Genomic DNA, 24,317 nt, shown 5'->3' on the forward strand with positions numbered 1-24,317 from the left:
TTATCTTTCTGCACCATGGCAAAATGTGTTGAAATACAGGAAGTTAGCTGAGAATATGTTGTTGTTGCTGCTTAAATGTACCAAATAAATTAATAGTAGGCTAAGAATTGATGGAAAAACGTATAAAACTGATTAGTTCTCTGGGCATAGTAGCAACTTGCAGGAGTTGTCTCAAATCTCACCCATTCAATAGACTCAAAAACACATTCTGGTCTAGATTATTATCTAGTTCTTAAATCGACTAAATCAACAAGAAGTGCATGCATGTTCTCTTGTGCAAGCACTCACTACTAATCTGAAGGGAATCTTGCCAAGATTGATTTATCTTGAGAAAAGCACCCCCCGACTCAACTTTCCACATCCAGTTCATAGTTCGTGTTCCTTGAGACTATTGCATTTCCCTCGAAATGGCTGGCCCCTGTTGGCACTGTAGCCACTATAGAGTCTGAAGAACAGAAACACCTGGAGAAATCTGCGGATGAGATCAAGGGTTCCCTCTTTCGTCTTTGACAGCACACCTCTAAACTAGATTTAAAGTGCGAAATACATTCAGTAGACTAGTTTACCAACACTTCAGAGATGAGTCTTTTTCGGCCAACAATATTAAGTATGACTTTTTAAAATGTAATTATCGCAAAAGTCAGACCAGACAATGGTATTGCTTGTAAACGTTACTGCAATTTCCTTGCCATTCCAAATACCCGGAGCAAGAGAAGGATAACTTTGGGACCGTTCAATTTCTATAATTCCTGGACAGCGACAGCACAGCGTGAGTGGAGAGTTCTCTCATCTTTGTCAACAACTAACAAGCAACAATGTAACAGTTATTTAGCGCAACAATGTAACAGAACATTCTCAACAAACAACAACACATACGACAAAGCTTTCAGAACAGCGAGGGATGACCCTGAAAAGTTTTGGAGTGAAGCAGCACAGAATGTCACCTGGTTTGTGCCATGGTGTCGAACACTTGACAATGGGGATGCCATATTTCCAAAGTGGTAACTACTTACTTGATTCGTTTAAGTGCATCAATACCAATGTGATGAACGCCAAATACGGGTTTGTTGCATAATGGTAAATACTAGTCATATTACAACCACTGGTAAAGTAACTGCATTCACTGGCAGTGCAAGTAGGCTACTATTAATTACACGGGCATTGTGCTGCATGTCATTTTCTACGGCAATTCATTTCAGTGCAACGTCGAATTCACTGTCAGTTTCTAAACCTACAGTGGGGAAAAAAAGTATTTAGTCAAATCAAATCAAATCAAATTTTATTGGTCACATGCGCCCGAATACAACAGGTGCAGACATTACAGTGAAATGCTTACTTACAGCCCTTAACCAACAGTGCATTTATTTTTAACAAAAAAAGTAAAAAATAAAACAACAACTAAAAAAGTGTTGAGAAAAAAAGAGCAGAAGTAAAATAAAATAACAGTAGGGAGGCTATATATACAGGGGGGTACCGGTGCAGAGTCAATGTGCGGGGGCACCGGCTAGTTGAGATAGTTGAAGTAATATGTACATGTGGGTAGAGTTAAAGTGACTATGCATAAATAATTAACAGAGTAGCAGCAGCGTAAAAAGGATGGGGTGGGGGGGCAGTGCAAATAGTCCGGGTAGCCATGATTAGCTGTTCAGGAGTCTTATGGCTTGGGGGTAGAAGCTGTTGAGAAGTCTTTTGGACCTAGACTTGGCACTCCGGTACCGCTTGCCGTGCGGTAGCAGGGAGAACAGTCTATGACTAGGGTGGCTGGAGTCTTTGACAATTTTGAGGGCCTTCCTCTGACACCGCCTGGTATAGAGGTCCTGGATGGCAGGAAGCTTGGCCCCAGTGATGTACTGGGCCGTACGCACTACCCTCTGTAGTGCCTTGCGGTCGGAGGCCAAGCAGTTGCCATACCAGGCGGTGATGCAACCAGTCAGGATGCTCTCGATGGTGCAGCTGTAGAATTTTTTGAGGATCTGAGGACCCATGCAAAATCTTTTCAGTCTCCTGAGGGGGAATAGGCTTTGTCGTGCCCTCTTCACGACTGTCTTGGTGTGTTTGGACCATGATAGTTCGTTGGTGATGTGGACACCAAGGAACTTGAAGCTCTCAACCTGTTCCACTACAGCCCGTCGATGAGAATGGGGGCGTAGTCAGCCACCAATTGTGCAAGTTCTCCCACTTAACCCTCCCGTTGTCCTAGGGTCAAAATGACCCGCCACTGTGTTGAACCAACTTTATTTAATTTTTATATTTTTGGGATAATTTGTGAGAAGGAGGCAGTGAGACTTTAAAGAAAGTATCACTGCCTCCTTCTCACAAATGATCCAAAAAATATAAAAATTAAATAAAGTTGGTTCAACACAGTGGCGGGTCATTTTGACCCTAGGACAACGGGAGGGTTAAAAAGATGAGAGAGGCCTGTAATTTTCATCATAGGTACACGTCAACTATGACAGACAAAATTAGAATGTTTTTCTCCAGAAAATCACATTGTAGGATTTTTAATGAATTTATTTGCAAATTATGGTGGAAAATAAGTATTTGGTCAATAACAAAAGTTTCTCAATACTTTGTTATATACCCTTTGTTGGCAATGACACAGGTCAAACGTTTTCTGTAAGTCTTCACAAGGTTTTCACACACTGTTGCTGGTATTTTGGCCCATTCCTCCATGCAGATCTCCTCTAGAGCAGTGATGTTTTGGGGCTATCGCTGGGCAACACGGACTTTCAACTCCCTCCAAAGATTTTCTATGGGGTTGAGATCTGGAGACTGGCTAGGCCACTCCAGGACCTTGAAATGCTTCTTACGAAGCCACTCCTTCGTTGCCCGGGCGGTGTGTTTGGGATCATTGTCATGCTGAAAGACCCAGGCACGTTTCATCTTCAATGCCCTTGCTGATGGAAGGAGGTTTTCACTCAAAATCTCACGATACATGGCCCCATTCATTCTTTCCTTTACACGGATCAGTCGTCCTGGTCCCTTTGCAGAAAAACAGCCCCAAAGCATGATGTTTCCACCCCCATGCTTCACAGTAGGTATGGTGTTCTTTGGATGCAACTCAGCATTCTTTGTCCTCCAAACACGACGAGTTGAGTTTTTACCAGAAATCTTGCTTGTTTGTAGGTGACCAAATACTTATTTTCCACCATAATTTGCTAATAAATTCATAAAAAATCCTACAATGTGATTTTCTCAATTTGTCTGTCATAGTTGACGTGTACCTATGATGAAAATTACAGGCCTCTCTCATCTTTTTAAGTGGGAGAACTTGCACAATTGGTGGCTGACTAAATACTTTTTTCCCCCACTGTATATGCGCAACAATGCGAGACTTCCGGGAACGCTTGCAAAACTAACCAGGCCGGGGTTTGAGATGTAAATGAGATAACTGAAAAAATCTTCCTTAGTTGTTCATTTTCTCGAAATCTTAAGGCACAAAGTAGATTCGAGCCAATGTTATTACTCCAACCTTGTGAAAGTGACAAACTGAAACGTTTTCATTTTCGTCAAAAATATATTGAAGGAGTGGCGTTGTGCACTACCACCACCTTGGAGCTATACAATTTATCCTACTACTTGAAAGCATTAGATGTTTGGACGATAGGTTTAGGGACACTGTACATACAGTTAGTCTATGACTATCCAATAGTGAAATATCATGCACTTGTTCTTAATCATTAGATATTTCAGAATTAATTGTGTGCACCAAGGTCATATTATTAAACCATGTATAGCTGTCCAAAGTATTTGATGGCTGACCTCACAGGATGAACCTTTAATTATGCATGGTAAATATCCCCTATGCTCTCTAGATTGACCTCAGTGTTGTAATAGTGTTCAAATCAAGGCGTGGCTAGTGAGCGACTGTGCATGATGTCTCATCTTTCTGTGTGGGTGCATATTTAAAACAACAGGAACCCAGACACCATCTGCTTGTCTCAGCACCTTAGTACCTCAACAGAGCTCATAATGAGTTGAGACTCCCATTTCATCAAAAGATCTGGGGTTGTAGACAGATCCTGTACGTTGCAGGAAAAAATGACATTTTTGTCTGTTCAGCCCTTATCTTATCAAACACGTTCTCTAAATGTAGACCTGGCTACTGTGCTTACTGTTAGCTTTGTTATTTCATAACATTGATACATCTACAGTGAACGTATTACAGTAGTTATTTAATGGCTCTTAATGACAATATGCTGTCTCTAATGTTGGGTTTTCTCTGTGTAAGGTTTGGTGGGGGGAAGTTGAATGTTTACCATAATGCAGTGGATCGCCATGTCGAGAGTGGACGAGGAGATCAACCGGCCATCATTTATGACAGCCCAGTGACTGGAACTAAACAGATAATCAATTTTAGAGAACTACAGGAACAGGTAATGATCTTAACAAAACTTTTCACACAGTAGATATTTAATTAGAATGTAACCCCTTCCCCTCCTCTCTGCCTAGGTGTCCAGGCTGGCTGGGGTCCTGGTGAAACACGGGGTGTGGAAGGGCGACCTGGTGGTCATCTACATGCCCATGGTGCCCCAGGCCATGTTCACCATGCTAGCCTGTGCCAGGATCGGAGCCCCCCACAGCCTCATTTTTGGGGGATTCGCCTCCAAGGAGCTGTCTGTCCGCATCGACCATGCCAAGGTCAGCCTACCATCATAGCTTCACATTGTGTCTCTTTAGTTTGATGTGCTGGGATTCCTTCATAATGCTACATCAGTGAAATGCAACAGTTTCAACATGATACAAAACATGTCAATTTAGTTTTAAATGGACCATGCACCCAAAATATATTTAGGATTGTCTCCACTGTCAGATCTGTTTAATGGTTGAATGGTTAAGTGTGAAATGTACATGCCACATTTATAGGACCCTTTATAGAAGAGTTGATGGTCCACTTTCACAGTCACATAGATAGTAATATTACAGTAGATAAAGGTCTCACTGAAGCCAAGTGAAGTATTTTGTTGGAGGGATTTCATCAAAGCAGCAGGGGTATTAGCCAGTATGCGACTCTGACACTGAATTGGATATACTGAAATCCTTTTAAGCTATATAAGCCAGACCTTAAAGCCTTTTAAGTTCTAGGCCTACAGTATACACCATTCAGAGAGGAGCACCTCCACCATGGCTGAGGATTCCTCCTCAAGCATTTGGGTAGAATTGATTAGCCTGTTTTATATTGGATTAGAATGAATGAAATATTAGAGACACTCATTCTATGTTGAATGAGACAGTAATTTCAGATCCCTTATTACATTTGATTAGTGTGCAAATAGGAATTGAGAGGTAATATCGGTCATATTGACTTACAGTACATTACATAATCAGAACATGGCCTTTCAGAATGTTCTAAAGTACATTTCAGACTAATGCATTTGTTAAACTGTGTTGTATCACATCTCTTAGGTCTTGTTTCGTTTGTTGTGTTTTAAGAGGCACCACTAACACACTGTGTGAATGCCGTGTCTTTCAGCCCAAGATGATAGTGACGGCCTCCTTTGGCATTGAGCCTGGCAGGAGAGTGGAGTACATCCCCCTGGTAGAGAAAGCCCTGGAGCTCAGCTCTCACAATCCCTCCAAGGTCCTCATCTACAACCAGCCCAACATGGTGAGGCCCACAGAGATAGAATACTGTTCTATGTTATGCTGTGGTAAGGCCTAACTCACTAACGTCAACTCTCTCAGAGAGATGCCTGTCATTTCCCAAAGACAATAGCTCTGTTGACATGCAATAGTTTTACATTATCCTCTCTAGCGGTTACGTAATGCTATTACTTCCTGAATAGACCACTAATCCGATTCCAGTGTATATAGATCAGATTATTTCAGCCGTGAGTTTGTATGGAGTTATGGATGGTTTGACAGATCTGTCGCTCCTAAACAGCCTGTTGAAACAAAGGTGGGAGAGAGAACCGGTGCGCATGAGGTGTGCGAGTCAATGCTCAGTGAATGAAAATGCAAATGTGTGTGTTTTTTCCCCCTGCTGTGGGACTGAATCATGCAACGCTGAGATGGGTTCCAGGTCGTGGTGGGGAGCTTGGCACAGGGTCAGAGTGAAACCAGGCTGAACCGGTAGCATAAAATACAGTCCATTTCCTCCAAAACAGCCAGCAGCCATTTACAGTAATGTGTTGGCACTCCAGCAAACTGAAATGAGTTTCTTCTCAACTCGTACATAAAAACAGCCGAATCTGTGCTCAGGGAAATCATTCTAAAAATGCTTTGCCAGGTATTGCAATCACTCTCCTCAGGTAATCTTTCACGTCTATTCTATTAGTACCACTTACAGTGGGGAGAACAAGTATTTGATACACTGCCGATTTTGCAGGTTTTCCTACTTACAAAGCATGTAGAGGTCTGTAATTTTTATCATAGGTACACTTCAACTGTGAGAGACGGAATCTAAAACAAAAATCCAGAAAATCACATTGTATGATTTTTAAGTAATTAATTTGCATTTTATTGCATGACATAAGTATTTGATACATCAGAAAAGCAGAACTTAATATTTGTTTGCAATTACAGAGATCATACGTTTCCTGTAGGTCTTGACCAGGTTTGCACACACTGCAGAAGGGATTTTGGCCCACTCCTCCATACAGACCTTCTCCAGATCCTTCAGGTTTCGGGGCTGTCGCTGGGCAATACAGACTTTCAGCTCCCTCCAAAGATTATCTATTGGGTTCAGGTCTGGAGACTGGCTAGGCCACTCCAGGACCTTGAGATGCTTCTTACGGAGCCACTCCTTAGTTGCCCTGGCTGTGTGTTTCGGGTCGTTGTCATGCTGGAAGACCCAGCCACAACCCATCTTCAATGCTCTTACTGAGGGAAGGAGGTTGTTGGCCAAGATCTCACGATACATGACCCCATCCATCCTCCCCTCAATACGGTACAGTCGTCCTGTCCCCTTTGCAGAAAAGCATCCGCAAAGAATGAAGTTTCCACCTCCATGCTTCACGGTTGGGATGGTGTTCTTGGGGTTGTACTCATCCTTCTTCTTCCTCCAAACACGGCGAGTGGAGTTTAGACCAAAAAGCTCTATCTTTGTCTCATCAGACCACATGACCTTCTCCCATTCCTCCTCTGGATCATCCAGATGGTCATTGGCAAACTTCAGACGGGCCTGGACATGCGCTGGCTTGAGCAGGGGGACCCTGCAGGATTTTAATCCATGACGGCATAGTGTGTTACTAATGGTTTTCTTTGAGACTGTGGTCCCAGCTCTCTTCAGGTCATTGACCAGGTCCTGCCGTGTAGTTCTGGGCTGATCCCTCACCTTCCTCATGATCATTGATGCCCCACAAGGTGAGTTCTTGCATGGAGCCCCAGACCGAGGGTGATTGACCGTCATCTTGAACTTCTTCAATTTTCTAATAATTGCGCCAACAGTTGTTGCCTTCTCACCAAGCTGCTTGCCTATTGTCCTGTAGCCCATCCCAGCCTTGTGCAGGTCTACAATTTTATCCCTGATGTCCTTACACAGCTCTCTGGTCTTGGCCATTGTGGAGAGGTTCGAGTCTGTTTGATTGAGTGTGTGGACAGGTGTCTTTTTTATACAGGTAACGAGTTCAAACAGGTGCAGTTAATACAGGTAATGAGTGGAGAACAGGAGGGCTTCTTAAATAAAAACAAACAGGTCTGTGAGAGCCGGAATTCTTACTGGTTGGTAGGTGATCAAATACTTATGTCATGCAATAAAATGCCAATTAATTACTTAAAAATCATACAATGTGATTTTCTGGATTTTTGTTTTAGATTCCGTCTCTCACAGTTGAAGTGTACCTATGATAAAAAATGACAGACCTCTACATGCTTTGTAAGTAGGAAAACCTGCAAAATCGGCAGTGTATCAAATACTTGTTCTCCCCACTGTATGTTTGGAATGTATCAGAATGTCTGGGGCTTTGCACCCAGACTGTGAGTGCTGCTGTGTTACCTTTATGTTCAATTACCCTAGTAGCTATTTTTGATTATGCAACACAGGGAGGATACTTTTAAGGTGATACGTTGTGTGTTGTCATGGAAACTGTCTGAAGAATAGTGAGAATATGAGATGCACCCCCTTTTTTTTGAAGTCGTCGGTAAATTGCCCCTCTTATGAAACTTAAACCACTTTAGTAATCACTATGAAAAGGCACTTGTTGATTTGTGCACAACTAATGGCTCTGTTTTAATCTGTATTTTATGTCCACATGGTAAAAATTATTTGAATGTGTCTCTCTTGAATATGTCATGGAAATGAATGCATCTCTCCTGGTTGATTGTCTGCAACAGGAGAAGGTGTCCATGCATCCTGACCTCAGTCTGGACTGGGAGGAGGAGATGTCCACTGCACGTCCTCATGACTGTGTGTCTCTCCCTGCCAGCCATCCTCTATACGTCCTCTACACGTCTGGGACCACCGGCACTCCTAAGGTAAACCACTCTGACTAGACACAACACATGTTCATTACTGGAAGGAGTGTAAAGTCCCACCGGGAACAGACATCAGTTCAATGTCTAGGTTTGATTTACATTTGGTTGAGTTGTCAACTAACGTGAAATCAACATGAAATCAACAAAAAATGTCACCATGTCATTTGATTTAGGTTAAAAGTTGGGTGAATAAACATAAGAAATTCCCTTACATTGATGACTTTTTTCAAATCCAATCTGTTTTCCATTTTGATTCAACGTCATCACATTGCATTTTTGGTTGAAATGACATGGAAACAACGTTGATTCAACCAGTTTTTGCCCAGTGGGGTCTGACGACTTTTATCACAAAGAAGCCAGTCAATTTCACAGTTTAATGCAAGAGATGAGTATCATATGCTGCAGTATACTTTCTATGGCTCTGCAAATGTGATTAAAGTTCATTCTAAACTTTACCACCATGAGATAGATGAGACGGTGTTTAAACCAGAAACGGTAGTACTGAATATGAGGTGAACCATGCAGGAGGTTGAAAAATTGCCCGGAGGCGTATCTAAATTGGAAAAACACAGCTCCAGATAGCTCCCTTTGTCTTTGGCACCCAGGTAATATGAAATATCCACCCGCTGGCGAGGTCCTCCATTATAGCCTGCTGTTCTCTCAGACTCATAGTCACCAGTGAGATCTATGGAGGACACAGCTGAACTCATACAGGTTATATTACCATACATGTTCAAAAACATAGCAAAGATGGCCTGACAAAATAGTTGCCTTGAAAAAGAAAATAGTTTTTTCCAGAGGTGATTTATACAAGGGTTTGATGTAAAATAAAAAACTAAACCTGTTGAGAGCTTGTTGCATTCGTCTTGCATCAACATTCGCCTCTTTTCTACGTCCCCCCCTCAGGGCGTTGTTAGGGACACTGCTGGGTACGCTGTGATGTTGACGTGGACCATGGCAAACATTTATGCCCTCAAGCCTGGTGAAGTAAGTCAATGTGAAACATCTCCAGTGTTCTTTATTATTGTATTACAGAACATATACCATATGCATGCACAAACATAGTACAGTATGCATTCTCTCATCTTTCTCTGCCTACTCTGCTAGGTATGGTGGGCAGCGTCTGACCTGGGCTGGGTAGTGGGCCACTCCTACATTTGCTATGCCCCTCTCCTCCACGGCAACACCACCATTCTATACGAGGTATGTACCGTAGCCTACAGTAGGCCTACTATAATGACGTGAACGGGTCGCTATTGGTCAATTGACTCCAGAAAAACAAGCAAACTCAACTTTCTCAAGGTCTTGTCCCTTTCACTCAGTGATTCCAAATGCTTCACAGATCACTCTATTTAAAGATAATGAGTGCAAGAAAAATTGACTCCTAATGACGCATGATTATATGTAGTTTCAGACGACCGGCCTCTTGATATTCATGCGCATGATCATCATTGCAAATTTACCCCGGCCTCATTAAACCAATATTCACTGGCTCGAAAGGCCCAGTTAGGTTGGTTTGTGGAAGTTATTTGTATGAAGAGCTGCTGGTGATTCTGCTGTGTTTGTGCCCTGGGTAAATGACCCCTGGGGTTGGGAGAGAGGGGTGGGGAGGTAGGACTGCACATGGAGGCTATCCACCTCATTAGCCTTTTGGTCTCTGTGGCTGCTGTAGGATTGGTGGTGGGGGTTGAATTCATCAGCCAAGCTTTAACCAAAGCATGTTGTCTGTGGCTGTGTTTGTCTTGTGGAATGCACTGCTCCTGTCTACCATGCTCCACACAAGACCTTCTGTCGTCTCACTGATCAATACACAGTCACAAATATTCACAAGGCCCTCGGGTCTGTTGTTGTTTTCCCAGCTCATTTTAATCTGGCCCTCTCTCTCTCTCTCTCTCTCACACCTCTCTCTCTACTTACTGTAGTAGCCACCTCGCCGACTGAACCTTTAGAGAATTAATATCGGTTCCGCTCGACCATGGGCTCTTCCTCACTACGACTTTTGTTGGTGCACAATACTTTCTCAATAGAGTAATCGTGTTCATCTGTCTGCAAGGCTGAGCTCCAAATATAATTTTGTCTCCATTTCAAACAGATCTTCCCATTAATATTCATTCTGTTCGCAGAGTGAAAGTGTTAATGTAGTGGAACGTCACTTTTCACTGCGTAGGACTGCTCACTCGCCTTCCTCTCTTTCCAATAGGAACAAAACTTTATGGCCTTAGCACTGTTCTTCTGTTTGATAGTTGGCTGGCTGTGTCATTACTACCGCAAGCTTTTGTAAAAACAGCTTGCTCTGAATGTGCCGCTACACTTCAATACCCAATTGGCGTGTTCATGTAAGCTTATGTCCTCAGGCTGTTTGGGTTTGTAACAGATCTCTCTCTCTCTCTCTCTCTCTCTGCAGGGCAAGCCTGTTGGGACGCCGGATGCCGGGGCGTTCTTCCGCGTCCTGTCAGAGCATGGTTGTTCCTCCATGTTCACCGCGCCCACTGCCATCTGAGCCATCCGCCAGCAGGACACCCAGGCTGCCATGGGGGCATCAGTACCCCCTCACCAGGTACACTCACCACCCAATCCCCACATACTGACATAACACTGCAGAGATGGACCATTCAACAACTGTCATGGCTAGCTCTGTTTTGTAGCTTTTCTGCCCACTTGAAGTAGGCCTACCCTTTATTCCCAATAAAGGAGTGTTTTCCTATTAACGTCCAGGGACTGGATACCTTTCATCCATATCCAGTGTTGTCCCCCACTGGGTGAAGGTTTTGGCGCTGCCTGCACACTCTCTTGTTAGTCTCTGTCCATCTGCTGGAGCAGTGTCCCTGCCATGCCCAGGCTCATCACTCAGGACCTGTGTTCTCATTTAGACCTGATTGAGGTTTAATCAGGATAGATAAAACACAGTGGCAGGGCATTCATTCCTATTAAATCATTCTGTGCTGCTGCCACGCTGCTAAACACACAGGGAATCACTGAGTGCTGTAGAGAGCCCCAGGCAACGCCATCTTTGATGGTGCCTGGTTCCATGGACTGAAGTGATTGTTATCCCCATGGGAAATGTCATAATTTATATTGATAATAAATCTGTTGAAAATACAGTTTTGGTTCCTTAATATTTTGAAACAGTATCACAGTCGAGCAGGTATAATGTGAAAATAGAGGGGAAGTGGTGATAACTCCACTTATTTAGATTTTTCCCCACACCTGTTGCACGCAGTCATAAAGCAGGGGTCTTTGACCTTTGGTTATAGTTTGCCATTTAATCATCTGTATGTGGGGAATTTGAAGGTATTTTGTGTGCTGTTTGTGAACAGTGTTTTGCCTCGACTGCTCCAGCCAGACCTGAGACACAAATCCCAAAGGGATTGAATTCATTGTTTTCCCTGGACTTTAACATGACATTCTTTCTGCTAGTTGTTATGATGGACTATGCTTCAGTTGTTGGTTTAGTCATGTGCCATGCAACATCTTTCCATGACTGTCTTTCTCCCATAGGGAGCAGGTTAGTGAAAGACTACTGCAATTCACTGAGAGAGAATTGAGGCACAAACACAACAACAGCAATGAAATATAGTTTGTTTCCAGAATCCAGACAGACTCAGACAGTAGTTGAATATCCGGTTGACCTTTGTGTTTCCTTGCCTGGAGACAAAACAGACAACCATCAAATGTATTCTTCTCACTCCTCTACTACCAAACAGGAAGCAGCATTAACAGTCTGGGGGCAGGAAGCAGCAGACACTAAACGTGTTATTTGACAGCTCAGGAAATTGGATGTTCTCAGTGAATGTAAAAAGAACGCAGTCCAGTAAAGTTGAATAAAATAGCAAATAATGTCAATTAAAACGTCAACTCTATTTCCCCTCTTTCTCATGAATTGATTATAAACTTGTAGTTTGAATTGAAAGGCAAGCGTTTTGAGAACACATCATTAAGTATTAAGACACTCAAATGTTCCTCAAAGGACTCTTGCCTTAATTCACGCGTGGATGGTTGCTCCTATGAACTGGTTGTTGCTGCTATCTCCTCAGTGTATATTGCACCACTATCAGTAGGCCATAGATAGTTCAGTAGTAATATGATGTGGGTGCCGTAGCCCAGGGGTGGATAGCATATGAAATATTCATCACTCTCGCTCTCTGATAAGCTCACTGCAGTAGCCTCTTCTCAGCTCCTAGCTCAGTTACGCCACATGCGTAGCTAATTGCACCAATTCCTGTGCTAAAATATATCACAGAGCCCATAGTAATTATTGCCGCCTGTGACACAGCCTGGGGAGAAGCCACTGCCATGGACCAGAGCTAATAGGGTCTCCGGGTACAGAGGGTCAGTGAGGTAGAGTAAACACTTCAAACTTAGGCTTTATTACACAATTTACCAACATAAATGAGGTTTTATTACATCACTTACCAACAGAAATGCTTACAAATAAGAAATGTAAAGTATTTCTTCAAATAACAAAGGTTATCTTAAACTGAGCATCTTTCAGCCCCAACCTGTCTGCTGCTGTCTCCAGTCATCTCCCTCGAGTGCGAGCAGCAGCAGCCTAATCAACTGTTGGGACTGATTGTCCAGCCAAGCACACACTTGATTGACTTATTATCCTCAGCTGGACTCCATTAGCCTCCCAACAGGGAAGGTGCCGGAAAGGCGTTGGGAGGATAGATAGGTCGTGACCGGCCTCACACTCCAGTACAGTAGGTAGCGGTGTATGCACCTGTCAGTTGGTTGCGATTCGCCCAAAAAACAAAGAAGAAGAAGGCGCTGGAAGGGCACGGCAAGAGTGCTTGCCTCCTCCAGGGCCACAAAGCCATTATGAATGCACTTTCCTATGTGCTGCTTTTCAGAAAGTCAGATTTGCCTGTGTAGCACTTTCCAAGTGTTGCAAGGTGCAGACGTGCCAAAACCATAAAATTGCAATTTTCAGCCCAGTATTTCATCCACTCTGGGTACTTCACGATGACTATTGTTATTACGACACATGAGTTGCTTCCGTGGAATGGTTCTGCACTGTAATGGCCTTGGAGCATTATCAGCGAGCTTGAGCGATTTCACTCGTCACCCCAGATGTCAGAAAAATAATAGAAAAGCGGGTTTGGAGCTCTCTGTAGGAGCAGCGTCTTGCTGTACTGTTCAACCCACCCAGATGAACAATTACAGCACCATGGAGCAAGCACCATTTCATAGCCCTTATTAACATAGCCCGGAGCACTAACTCAAAATGGGTGACAAAGTTCATGACTTCAGTCAATAACATTTTCCAGCTTGTAGCACCAGGAAGCTTGGCTCACTGACTTCTGGCTTGCGACTCACTCTGCCTGTTTGCTTAACATTTGCAGGATTTATATCATGCAGTACTTGGGATATCATGTGCCATCTTTCAAGGAATATATGTGCGGTTGATATACATTCTCATTGCACATACGCAGCCACACACACACACAAGCACACACACATACACACAAGCACATGCACACTAAACACAATTATGGGGGCGAATGTTTCCACTCATTGTTGTTAATGAGACGCAAACTTCCCCAGTGGGACTATGTTAGGTATAGTACTGTGGGACTATTGTTGCCTGTCCAAGGCTGAATCTGGGCCTGTAAAGATATGAAGAAATGTGCTAGGCCTTCACCCACCCACTTGTATGAATTACACACAGATCCAACCATCCAAGGCTGTGGTCAGATTGTTCCAGAGTAGGAGCAGGGAACTCAGGGCAAGGTGACACGGGTGAAATTTCAATTTAAATTGGCGTGCTGTGTAGAATATGGAGCGAAGAGCAGCAGAGTGATTCTCTGGATGTTATGTAGAGATATGTGACCCTGCTTCTTCTACCCATTCTCATTTAGATTACACCAAGACCCTCACCCTGACCCAGATAACATACCAATCAGAGGAGGATGGTGGGAGAAGCTATAGGAGGACAGGCTCATTGTAATGACTGGAATGGAATGTACAGCATGGAACGGAGTCAAACGTGGTTTCCAGATGTTTGATACTGTTCCATTGATTCCATTCCAGCCATTACAATGAGCCCATCCTCCTAAAGCTCCTCCCACCAGCCTCCTCTGAGGCCTATGTGAATTAGAATTCCTTGAGTTGTTATGTGTGGAACGAGGCCATGGAAACTGTATGGCAGCAAGTGAAGTCTTCTCTGCTTTATCAGACCATGTCAAGGTCCCTGAGTGAAGATTAGCATGGCTTTATCTGTATAACAACAGCTGGAGGGGGATTTTTACTTACTCAGATCAACAGAAACAATATGGGCTGTTTTGTGTACACGTTTTTTGTGCAAGTTTGAGACTCGTAAGGCAATTATTGTCTAATGGGAAAACTCTAGCTTATTGTTCTATTCACCCTGCCACTGGCGCAACTCACTTTTAGATTACTTGAAAACACTTCAAGGGAAACACTGGTAGGGAATCATTGTTGTGTTAAGAAAATTGTAACATTCCTTGGCTGTTATATTGTTTGGGTGATTCGAGCTGTGAATGCTGATTGGCTGAAGCTGTACACCATATATCACGGGTATGACAAACCATTTATTTTTACTGTTCTAATTACGTTGGTAACCAGTTTATAATAGCAGTAAGGCACCTCTGTGGTTTGCGGTATATGGCCAATATACCATGGCTAAGGGCTGTATCCAGGCACTCCATGTTGCGATGTTCGTAAGAACAGCCCTTAGCCATGGTATATTGGCCATATACCACACCCCCTCGGGCCTTATTGCTTAATTATAGATCTACCACTACTCAGTTACACTGTACTGGCCTATAGAGCTCGACTGTTCTCTCTGCTCCTCCAGATTGAAGAGCCTTTTCTTGGCTGGAGAGCGCTGTGACGTGGAGACTCTGAACTGGGCCAAAAGGAGCTTTGGCGTGCCTGTACTGGACCACTGGTGGCAGACTGGTAAGACTTTCATTAGCTACTGGAACCTCACAATGGACACTACATATTACACTAGGACGATGGTTAGTTTTCTTGATACCGGCTATGGTACTACATCTGACCCACTAAGTGCAGTGCTAAGAAGAAGAATTAGCCCACAATGATTTGGGGCTGCTCTTCTCTTGTCCTAGAGTGCCCTAAGGCTTTCACTATGCTCCCACATCCACCCAATTAACTTAATCAGCTTCTCAATCTAACCTCATTAATACTAGTCATTTCAAAGCAGTTCATAATTCATAGACCATATGCTATGGTCTAGTAGCTTTCCAATGGATAAAGAGGGGAAGTTCTTCTTGTTGGTGTGTGTGATTTATTTTGTATATAATACCTCCCAATTGACCAATCATCCATCATCGCTGTTGTCTATATTGGTGATGTGTAATTGGGGTCTTGAGTGCAGGGCTATCCTGTATCGTTTCACCCTGTTTCCCCTGTCACATTCTGATGACTTTAGAGTCGCTAAGACGCCATTAGTCACTTGGTGGGTGATTCCAGCCCAGGTTCCAGGCAGCGAGCCATTGCGCGGCTCGATTACCCCCAGTCCCACGAAACTGTGATAAATGTGGTAGAGAAGGCGGCACGAGAAATGCATTGGATGCCTTGTATGTTTTTTTTATTATTCTGCAGAGAATCGATCAGGGAAGAGAAGACATCTCTGTGTTAAATATAGAATCAATACCCTGTTGAAAAGACATGGACCTTGAGAATGTACGGGTGAGAGTGAGAGAGGAGCCACATAACACTGTCTTGGATCTCAGCCCAGATTAGCCTGTTTGGGGAGATGGCTCTTTCTCTCCCAGACCTCCCTGGATGTGGGTGTTGTTAACTCAGCAGCAGTAACCCACAGAAGTTACCACTCAAAACGGGGCTTTTGGTGTTTTACTGTGTCATCCACTGTAATGTTAGTTATCATGAGCCAAGATGCCACAGTGCAAGAACTCCAGTTGATACAATATACAGTATGAGTCTTCCTTTGTCTTTTCAGATGACCATTAGGTTGCTTTGGTTTTCTCAAAGGCCTATAAATACACTGAGTATACCAAACATTAGGAACACCTTCCTAATATTGAGTTGCACCTAGGCTGTGATTGTCATGACATTTTGTCAGCCGGTGATTGTCAAGCAAATAACTGCCGGTTCTCACAGTGATTGACCGTTAATTAACATAAACACATTTCCAATCTCCTGGCTTCCACACATAGCCTACAAGCCACTGATGCAGACCTTTGGAACATCTACATTTTAAAAAGTCTAATAAATCCATGTAATATAGCCTACACCATCAAAATAAATCCATTATTTATTTTCGACTGGTCTAAAGAAATATGATATGAAGAAAATGTAGTCTATTTCAGAAGAACAGAATAGCATACTCTAAGTTGTCCTTATGTGTCACGTTTGTTGAGTACAGGATTGGACCAAGGTGCAGCGTGGAATGCATACATGTTTATTCACTAAGATAACACACGACAAAACAACAAAAGCAACGTAACGTGAAGCTCACAATGGCTACACACAAACAAGCCAAACAAGAGTCAAGATCCCACAACATAGGTAGGCAAAATGGCTACCTAAGTATGATCACCAATCAGAGACAACGATCGACAGCTGCCTCTGATTGGGAACCACACCCGGCCAACATAGAAATAGATATTCAAACCCTGACCAAACCAACTAGCGATCTCTATGTCAGGGCGTGACAGTACTCCCCCCCCAAAGGTGCGGACTCCGGCCGCAAAAGCTAATTTAACAGGGGAGGGTCCGGGTGGGCATTTAGCCTCGGTGGCGGCTCCGGCTCCGGGCGTGACGTCCTCTCCCTTACTGCCTCCCCGTTGCATCCCTGGTCTGGTCTGGACCTCGGCGCGATGTTTCCCCTCTCAGTCCTCCCACGATGCACCAAGCACTGTCTGGACCCTGGTGTGGGAGGCCCCGACCCTGGAGAGGAGTTGACATCTGGTTCTGGAGTGGAGCCGCCGACCGTAGCTGAACTGGACCCCAGTGGTTCGGACTGCTCTAGCTCTGGACTGGAGCAGCCGACCGGGGATGGACTAGGCACCGGTAGAGCGGACTGCTCTGGCACTGGAGTGGAGCCGCTGACCGGAGCTGAACTGGACCCCGGTGGAGCGGACAGCTCTGGCTCTGGACTGGAGCAGCTGACCGGAGCTGGACTGGGCAACGGTGGAGCGGACTGATCTGGCACTGGGGTGGAGCCGCTGACCGGAGCTAGACCAGGCACCAGTGGAGCGGACTGCTCTGGCACCAGCCGTACCGGGCTGGGGACACGTACCACTGGTCTGGTGCGAGGAACAGGCATAGGCAACACCGGGCTGGGAACACGCACCACTGGTCTGGTGCGAGGAGCAGGCACGGGCCTTGCCGGACTGGAGACACGCACCACTGGTTTGGTGCGAGGAGCAGGCACGGGCCGTGCTGGACTGGAGACACGCACCACTGGTTTGTTGCGAGGAGCAGGCACGGGCCGTGCCGGACTGGAGAGGCGCACCACTGGTTTGGTGCGAGGAGCAGGCACGGGCTGTGCCAGACTGGGAACACGCACCACTGGTCTGGTGCGAGGAGCAGGCACGGGCCGTACCGGACTGGATACACGCACCACTAGTTTGGTGCGGGGAGCAGGTACGGGCCGTACCGGGCTGGAGACACGCACCACTGGTTTGGTGCGGGGAGCAGGTAAGGGGCGTAGGTACGGGGCGTACCGGACTGGATACACACACCACTGGTTTGGTGCGAGGAGCAGGTACGGGGCGTACCAGGCTGGGGAGGTGCACTGGTGACACAGTGCGTAGAACCGGAGCAGGATATACTGGACCGTGCAGGCGTACTGGAGGTCTGGAGTGTAAAGCTGGCACAACCCGTCCTGGCTGGATGCCCACATTCGCACGGCACGTGCGGGGCGCTGGCACAGGACGCACTGGGCTGTGAAAGCACACTGGCGACACAGTGCGTATCTCCGCATACCTTGGTTCCTCAATGAACACACGCTCCTTACAGCGAGTGCGGGTAGTTGGCTCTGGTCTGCCCCTGGCTCCGCCAACCACCCCGTGTGCCCCCCAAATGTTTTTTCTTGGGGCTGTCTCTCGGGCTTCCTTCGTTGTCGGCACTGTTGGCGCCGCCGTTGATCCTCTCCTACCTGGGCTTCTACCTTCGCCCAGGGTCCTTTACCCGCAAATATCTCCTCCCAAGACCACATCTTCCCCACCTGTGTCCAGGGTGTTTGCTCCTCCTGGGCACGCTGCTTGGTCCGTTGGTGGTGGGATCTTCTGTCACGTTTGTTGAGTACAGGATTGGACCAAGGTGCAGCGTGGAATGCATACATGTTTATTCACTAAGATAACACACGACAAAACAACAAAAGCAACGTAACGTGAAGCTCACAATGGCTACACACAAACAAGCCAAACAAGAGTCAAGATCCCACAACATAGGTAGGCAAAATGGCTACCTAAGTATTATCCCCAATCAGAGACAACGATTGACAGCTGCCTCTGATTGGGAACTACACCCGGCCAACATAGAAATAGAACAACATAGATATTCACAATACATAGATATTCACACCCTGACCAAACCAACTAGCGATCTCTATGTCAGGGCGTGACATTATGTTAGGCACTGATCTGGCTATCCCATATGGCTGTGGGCTACACTAGTTCATTTAGCAGCATTTCAAGGTTTGCTTAGAATTCCATGGGATTATTTTATATTATTTTATAGTATGAAGAATTCAATTGAACATAGCTGAATAAAATAGAAAGGATATTTTCTCCAAACGATTTGAGGGAGTGTGCATATGCGGCTATTCTGTTTTGAGTGGTTAACAAAGAAACAGGTACTCAGAAATGCTTAATTTAGTTATTTATGTAAGTTTAGTTGTGATACAAATGTTGGGCTATATGTTTAGATTTTTAATACATTCCAAGGCTGCATGATGTAACTCTAATGATGATTTGAAAAAGTTGCATGAAAGGCATGTTTTTTTGCTCAGGCTGTACACACTTCATCAGTCTCTCATTCACAATTTCACAAGCACTTGATAATGCTTCTAATTTCCTGTCTGCATCCCCTTTGTGTGGCCGTAATGAGCCTGACGCAACAGATGAGAATGTTTAGCTTAACTGTTGATAAACTATTAGGCTATTTCTTCACATTATAAGCGCAGCAATGTGCACACGGCAGTAGGCTATAAGCGCAAATGTTACATTAGCAGGAAAACAGCATTCTCTAAAGTGACCTCAAATGCTATTATACGTGTAATGCTTTTATTATAAAGGTGCATTTTTATGGTGAAAATGTTCTTCCCCAAACTTAACTCACGCGCTGCGTATGTATGCCAGTTAGGCTCTACACCCGTTGTAAAGCGGATTAATGTGCTTCACTTTAAGAAGTTATTTGGCCACTTTAGTTGTGATACAAACCTTATCAAAACATTTAGGCCTATGGGCTAGGTAGGCTACATGAGGTGTGGGACTATGATTTGATAAAGTCGCAAAACAAAGCATGCACTGTTTCTTGCCTTAAGCTGGGCATCATTCACAAGTGATAATATATCATTCACAAGTGATAATATTGCTTGTATAATAAGCTAATATTGTCACCCATCACACTATTCTTGATTTAATCTTGTCTTTACATATACTAAATAATACAGTGCATTCGGAAAGTATTCAGACCTCTTGACTTTTCCCACATTTTGTTAGGTTACAGCCTTATTCTAAAATGTATTAAATAGTTTTCCCCCTCATCAATACACACAATACCCCATAATGACAAAGCAAAAACATGTTAAATATCACATTTACATAAGTATTCAGACCCTTTGGTATGAGACTCGAAATTGATCTCAGGTGAATCCTGTTTCCATTGATCATCCTTGAGATGTTTCTACAACTTGCTTGGAGTCCACCTGTGGTAAATTCAATTGATTGGACATGATTTGGAAAGACACACACCTGTCGATATAAGGTCCCACAGTTGACTAAACGGTCACATGGAATTTGACTGCTGTCATGATTCGTGACCGCCGGTGTGGCGGTAATAAGGTCACCATAACAGCCCAAGTTGCACCCCCTTTTGCCCTCAGAACAGCCTAAATTATTCTGGGCATGGACACTACAAGGTGTCCAAAGCATTCCACAGGGATGCTGGCCCATGTTGACTCCAATGCTTCCCACTGTTGTGTCAAGTCGGCTGGTTGTCCATTCTAGAAACGGAAACTGTTGAGCCTGGAAAAAAACAGCAGCGTTGCATTTCTTGACACAAACCGGTGCGCCTGGCATCTACTACCCTTCTTTAACCTGTCTCCTCCGTTTCATCTACACTGATTGAAGTGGATTTAACAAGTGACATCAATAAGGGATTATAGCTTTCACCTGGATTCACCTGGTCAGTTTATGTCATGGAGAGAGCAGGTGTTCTTAATGTGTTGTATACTCAGTGTATACAGAAGACTTAGGAGTGCATCGATTTAGCCTGAAATCAATGGTGCTTTGCCCCAAAGTTAAGTTCAATTCCATTTCAATTCCAGTCGATTCAGGAAATTAATTTAAATGTAGCTGGTGAACTGGAAAAACAGAGGAAATGTCACATTGATCAATTGAACCTCAGTTAATTCCACTAGAGCTAACCGATTTGAAATGGAATTGATCCCTCTCTTTGGCTGCACTCTCCTTATATTTCACTGATCAGTCATGAGTGCAGTTTTAGCAGGCATGCCACACTGGCATTATTATGTAAGGCTTTTTGTCAAGGGTGTAAATCTGCTCTGAGGGGCCAAAGGGGGATGAGTGATCGACATCCCAGCGTGTGGCCCTGACACACACACACACACAGTTTCAACAGCGAGGAGATAGATCAAAGACTGCCTCCTACTGGTTGGCTGGTACAGTGTGATCTGAACGGCCAGATGCCACACAGGCACACACACATATGAATGCAAACACATATACACACATATACAGTTCAGATGAGTGTAAAGCCACTGGCTGTCTCCGTACTGTCTCCACTTCTACTCTTCCTGTCTGTAGGAGTGTCTCAGAGCCTGTCCGGCACGGAGCTCAGAGGACAGGGGTTTGTGAAACATTTATCAGTCTGGATGTCTTCAAAAGGTGTGTCCTTGTGTCCGTGTGTGTGTCTGCGCCCAGTTCCTTTCCGGCTCTCTAACTCTCCTAGGAGGTGGTTCTTCTCCATGGTTGTGGTGTTGATGTGAGGTTTATCAGAGACGACAGGCTGATTCTCAGAGCATATCCTTGGGGCTCTCTCTGTCAGTCTTAGCCCTGAGGGGGTATGATAGGATTCCTTCACACTGTCCGCCTATCGTTCGCTTAAGTTCAGTCAAACCTCAGACTGCTGATAGATAGAGATGGAACAATAACCCTGGCACTTTCCCAGCTTCTCTCTGGGGTGCTAGTGCAGTCCAGACCAGGGAGCTTCATCCACTGCAGGCTGTGTGATCGGCGGCATCACTAAGCTCAAAGCCATTACTGGGAATAAAGGCCTGCAGTTCTCAACCTGTTCACTCGAGAGTAGAGGAGTCTGTCTCTGACAATAACAAAAGTCTCCTCTCACCCTGGTGTGTGTGTGTGTGTGTGTGTGTGTGTGTGTGTGTGTGTGTGTGTGTGTGTGGTGTGTGTGTGTTGTGTGTGTGTGTGTGTGTGTGTGTGTGTGTGTGTGTGTGTGTGTGTGTGTGTGTGCGTGCGTGCGTGCGCGCCTACTTCTGTGTGTGAGTGAGAGACAGAATAGACTGAACTCAGACAGACTCAATATGTTAAAGGGACCATAATGAATGCGAGCAGTCTGTTTTATTGTGAGAGATGAGGGAGCTGCAGGCATGTTCTGTTCTCCACCGTCACACAAGCCTTCTATAGCATCCGAGTTTCTGTCAGAGGTTTAGAAATGGGCCCCAAACTTTGGGCTAAAACATTTCCTTTAATATTGACAGCTAGAAATGAAACCTCTGCAGTGATTTGATTTTGACTCTGGGAGAAGGCATGCATAATTAAGTCCTGTGGAAGAACCTGACAGGTGGTGGCTGTCACAAGTCATCTAAAGATTTCAGCACCCTGTGCTTCAACTGCTCTGTGACAGGTGATCCATCAAACCCATTTATCAGCCACAGTCTTGCCTTCTCACAAGAAGAGGGAGGCGAATTGCAGTGATGGCAAAATCATAATTGTGGTGCAGGTTGAAATTGGCTTGCAGCCTAGGGTTCTGGAGAGGATTGTACATTTAATGCATAATGTTTGTGCAGTAATCCAAACAACACTGAAAATACACATTATTTAAGAAAAACCACAGTTATTGGTATTATTCCAAACATTATTATTCCAAACATGTTACTTTTGAAACGTTTGGGTGGGTTCTCACAAATCTAAGTTTAAGACATTCTCGTAAATCAAAATAATATTTTGAAAAGGTACAACTCCTTTGGAATGCATTCCATCAACAGTTATTTATAAAGAATGTAAGATGCCTCTAAGGATTTGTCCTTCAGATGTAATCAGGCAGTCTCCATCCAGGGGCTTTACTGCTGAGTCTTCCCAGGCTGATCTAGTAGCTCCCTGCAAAATGGATACAAATTGAACATTTTCAATTACCCTTTGATTTTCACAAATCATTCCATGACACACTTTAATCTCTTTCCAATGTAATATTCAGCAAAGGAAAGCTGAAATCGATGGCATGAATATCAGCAGGAGTGGAGGCTCAGAGAGATAGAGATTTTAAAGGCAGACGGGTGGGCGACTTGTGTTGATCTGAATTAGAAGAGACTGCAGAGAGAGGCTGTCTGACCCATAAATCTTATTAAGACATAATTCTGTGGTCTGACCACTTTCTGACCACTGATCTAGAATCAGTATTGAGGTGGTGGACGATGATCTGAATGGAAGAGGCTGTCTGTCAGATCACTGATCTAGAATCAGAGTGAAATAGTATTCAAAGCGTTCATGCTCTGGAAAGGCTGTTTGCCTTCCATCTGAGAAAATGAAATGTATCACAGCTTGAAAGCAGCAGTCCCTAGCCATTTCCTGGGCTTCTCTCTACCCTGGAGCAAACCTAGTGTAGTTATGTACCACTGCTGTGTGGCAAACTGTATCATCACAGAGAGCCAGGAGCAATGTCTCTGCCTCGCCTTGACCTCCCAGGGAACTCCTCACATCTACTGTGGGCCCTGGGTTTCAAACAGTAGGAACTCACAGTGGAACTACTGTAGGAGGCCTTGTTGTTTGTAATGAACTGACAAACAGAAAGACTGAGTAGATATTAGTAGAGTAGAGAGGCTTCTGTACAGTCATGGATATTCAGTGGGGGAAAAAAGTATTTAGTCAGCCACCAATTGTGCAAGTTCTCCCGCTTAAAAAGATGAGAGAGGCCTGTAATTTTCATCATAGGTACACGTCAACTATGACAGACAAATTAAGACTTTTTTTTTCAGAAAATCACATTGAATTTATTTGCAAATTATGGTGGAAAATAAGTATTTGGTCACCTACAAACAAGCAAGATTTCTGGCTCTCACAGACCTGTAACTTCTTCTTTAAGAGGCTCCTCTGTCCTCCACTCGTTACCTGTATTAATGGCACCTGTTTGAACTTGTTATCAGTATAAAATACACCTGTCCACAACCTCAAACAGTCACACTCCAAACTCCACTATGGCCAAGACCAAAGAGCTGTCAAAGGACACCAGAAACAAAATTGTAGACCTGCACCAGGCTGGGAAGACTGAATCTGCAATAGGTAAGCAGCTTGGTTTGAAGAAATCAACTGTGGGAGCAATTATTAGGAAATGGAAGACATACAAGACCACTGATAATCTCCCTCGATCTGGGGCTCCATGCAAGATCTCACCCCGTGGGGTCAAAAGGATCACAAGAACGGTGAGCAAAAATCCCAGAACCACACGGGGGGACCTAGTGAATGACCTGC

The 24,317-nt window shown here is 44.4% G+C and overlaps 1 pseudogene across 1 annotated transcript in view; it reads left to right on the plus strand.

The window, feature by feature from the left end:
* LOC311140067 (acyl-CoA synthetase short-chain family member 3, mitochondrial-like) overlaps positions 1-24,317 on the plus strand; it is a 54,118-nt pseudogene that overhangs the window by 8,725 nt on the left and 21,076 nt on the right. The window contains exons 2-10 of the transcript in view: positions 849-1,001; positions 4,232-4,376; positions 4,453-4,641; positions 5,474-5,608; positions 8,275-8,415; positions 9,322-9,402; positions 9,523-9,618; positions 10,820-10,972; positions 15,233-15,336. The product of the transcript in view is annotated as an acyl-CoA synthetase short-chain family member 3, mitochondrial-like (transcript). The remainder of the gene's footprint in view (positions 1-848; positions 1,002-4,231; positions 4,377-4,452; positions 4,642-5,473; positions 5,609-8,274; positions 8,416-9,321; positions 9,403-9,522; positions 9,619-10,819; positions 10,973-15,232; positions 15,337-24,317) is intronic.

The sequence above is a fragment of the Coregonus lavaretus genome, assembly GCF_964263955.1.
Source record: "Coregonus lavaretus genome assembly, chromosome: 13".
Taxonomy (NCBI): domain Eukaryota; kingdom Metazoa; phylum Chordata; class Actinopteri; order Salmoniformes; family Salmonidae; genus Coregonus; species Coregonus lavaretus.